Source organism: Lepidothrix coronata, unplaced genomic scaffold, assembly GCF_001604755.1.
Source record: "Lepidothrix coronata isolate B3197 unplaced genomic scaffold, Lepidothrix_coronata-1.0 Scaffold350, whole genome shotgun sequence".
Classification (NCBI taxonomy): Eukaryota; Metazoa; Chordata; class Aves; order Passeriformes; family Pipridae; genus Lepidothrix; species Lepidothrix coronata.
In genome coordinates this window covers 205,647-208,852 of record NW_016690530.1, presented here as the reverse complement: position 1 = coordinate 208,852, position 3,206 = coordinate 205,647, and positions in this window count along the sequence as shown.

Genomic DNA, 3,206 nt, shown 5'->3' with positions numbered 1-3,206 from the left:
GGGATGGGGATGGGGATGGGGATGGGGATGGGGATGGCAGGATGGGGATGGGGATGGGGATGGGGATGGGGATGTCAGGATGACCATGATGTCTGAGGGCTCCTCATCTCCCTATCCCCTTGGCAGAGTCACCCCGGGCACCCCAGGGTGGGGGTAACCCGCTGGAGAGGACCCTGGGGGACCCCGAGGTGTCCCTGACAGTGTGTCCTGGGGGTCCTGGGGGGGATCAGGACGAGCTTTGTCGGCAGGGCAGGAGCCGATCCTGCCCCTCGGATGGGGAGAGAGTGCCTGGCTCGGGCTGCTGGGCACGGGAGGGGCACGGGAGGGGCACGGGAGGGACTCGGGAGGGACTCGGAGCTCCCGGAGCGGGTCAAGGGCAGGGGGACGAGGATGATGAAGGCACTGGAGCATCTCTGGCACAGGGGATGAGGAGCTGGCGCTGTTCAGCCTTGAGCAGAGGCTCTGAGAGGGGACCCCCAGGGTCTGTCAGTGCTGCAGGGGATGGACCGGGGATGAGGGGCAGCTTGGACAGGGCTTGGAATCTACTGGAAGGTGTCCCTACCCTTGGGCTTGATGGTCTCTAAGGTCCCTTCCAGCCCCAGCCACTGCACAGGTCTCTGATTCTGGGCATGGAAAACACAGATTTCAAGAGCAGCCGGGCTGCACTTGGTGTTCCAGGGACTCACTTCAGTCCATCCCTGCGGGGCAGGGAGGGGAGGAACAAAGGAAACGTGAGAGAACGAGCGGAGCTCCCACCTTCAGCCCATCAGACGTGTAATTAGAGAGCTGCGAACGAGCTGCAGACAATAAAACTTCACGTGTTATTAGCCCGGCGAGCAGCAAATCCACGATTTCGATGATTTCACAGCACCCAAGGCAAAACAGCGACTCTGCCACGCAGGAGAATGAAACGCTCCCCGCTCGGACTCCTTCTTGCTTCATCCTGAAAGGGTTTTATTACTTAACGAACTCTTGTTTTCTGCAATTAGCAGCCCCGCGGAGCTCTTTGTTCTGGTTGCTCCCAGGCTTAGTGGAGGTCAGTCTCTGCAGAAAATCCGGCGGTGGGGTCATTAGAGCCCTGGTGACTTTTCAAATGCAGGAGCTGAGCGGTTTCAACACCACTTTCTCCCTGCCCAGCACCCAGAGCCATTAACTCCATCCCGGGAGCCCAGGTTTGCCTTGGATTCGTCCCCGGGCAGGGGTCAGAACGAAGCAAACCTGAGAGTGGAGGATTGTTATTATTTTAAGAACTAACTCACTGCAGCCCATGGAGCTGATGGAACCCGTGGAAAGGAGCAGATCCAGGATAAGTCCTTCCCTTGAAAAGCAGGGATTGCCCCTGCCAGGCTTCCTCTGTGCTGGATGTTCACCTGCTCCGGGTCCCTTCCATGACTCAGAACCTGCCAGTTGATCCCTTTGCCAGCCCTGAACTGGGTCAGGTTTGGTTTCCAGCCCAAACCCTTCTGAGGACACCAAGGTCGGGTCAGTCCTTGGTCTGTGCCAGGCCCCAAAAACCTCCCCTGCTGCTCTGGGCTTTGCCCCTTCCTTTATCTCCCTGAGGAATTCGTTCTCTCACCACACTCAGCTTTTAAAAACTCCTCTTTCCCCAGTAACTCAGGGAGCAAAGCACTTTTAGGATTATAATTCGGGGCATGTTGGGATAATCTCCAAGTCCTCTGGGCCTGATTCTCTTCCTGTAATCACCTTGTGTGATGCCACCAGTGTCACCAGGATGGAACAGGTAAACCCGAGATTATCCCACTAATCCAGGCTTTACACGGGTGCAGAAAGCTGGAAAAGAAAGGAGGAGTTTAATCCCTGCAGCCTTCAGCTCCCGAAATTTATTCTCCATTAATTCTGTTGGCCAGTGGAGGAGCCTGAAATCGCCATCACCGAGTCCTGGTCCCACGGGGAGCCCTCTTTTGGCAATTATTAATTAAGAATATTCCACAGATTCGCCGGAATGGAACTCCCCCAACCCAGCAGGGAAGCACTGAACCTGTGCAAAGAGGGTGGGGCAGATCTGGGGGTCAGAGAGCTCCAAACACACCCCCAGGAGCCCAAAATCCCGGAGAGAAGGGTCTGTGCTGCACCTGGGGGACATTTCTCACAGCTCCACAACTGCCCAGCTGCAGAAACAGGGGGTTTTTCCCGACCTTTAGAGGAGAAAACTCCCCATTCTTGGGCATTTTCTATTTTATCAGCTGCTGGCCACACCTGAAATGGGAAATCCTGCTGTTCTTCAGCTGTTTTCTGAGCTCAGGAGTTCCAAGGTTTTTTCAGCCCTGCCAGAAACAACAAAAGAAAATTCACCCAGAAATTCGAAATTAGGACCTGAACCCACTTATTCCACAGCACAGAGCCAATTTAGTCCGACTAAATTTTCATATAAATCAATTTTAAATCAATATTTCAAACCAGGAGGTTCCCTGAGCACCGCCCCCCCCCTCCGTGGCACCAAGAGGACACAAGGCCAGAGGGACCCCCGGGCTGCTCTGCTTTCCAAAAAGGAGATGAGAGGCTAAAATCCAACAAGTTCATTCCTGAGCCGCAGGGAGGGGATGAGGCAACTGGGAATGAGGCCCTTTGATGTGATGGGCAACTGGGAAGGGCTCCTGCTGTGCCCAGTGGGCTTCTAGGGAGGCAACCAGGGAGCTGGGAATAAATTCAGGCAGGGAATTAGGAGAGGAGTCTTGACCAGCAGCCCAGGGAGGCTCAGGAACAGGCTGCACAGTCCGAAAATTGGGATCCAAACGTGGCAGAGGCTTTGGGATGGAGGTCAGGGAGTTTCTGGCCGAGGTTTTATGGCAGAGTTGACTCCCTGACTCAGCCCCGGGTGTCTCCTGGGAGCTCAGAAACTCAGCCGGGGGGAGAAGTTTAATGGGAACTGTCTGGGCTCTGGGAAGCTCAGGAGCTGCATGGCAGGGAAAATAAAATAAAAAAGGGGGTCAGGGAATCGTGGAATAGAAAATAGAATAGAATGGAAATGGAAATGAATGGAATGGAATGGAATAGAAATGGAAATGAATAGAATAGAATAGAATAGAATAGAATGGAAATGGAAATGGAAATGGAAATGGAAATGGAAATTAATGGAATGGAATGGAATGGAATGGAATGGAATAGAATAGAAATGGAAATTAATAGAATGGAATGGAATGGAATGGAATGGAATGGAATGGAATGGAATGGAATGGAATGGAATG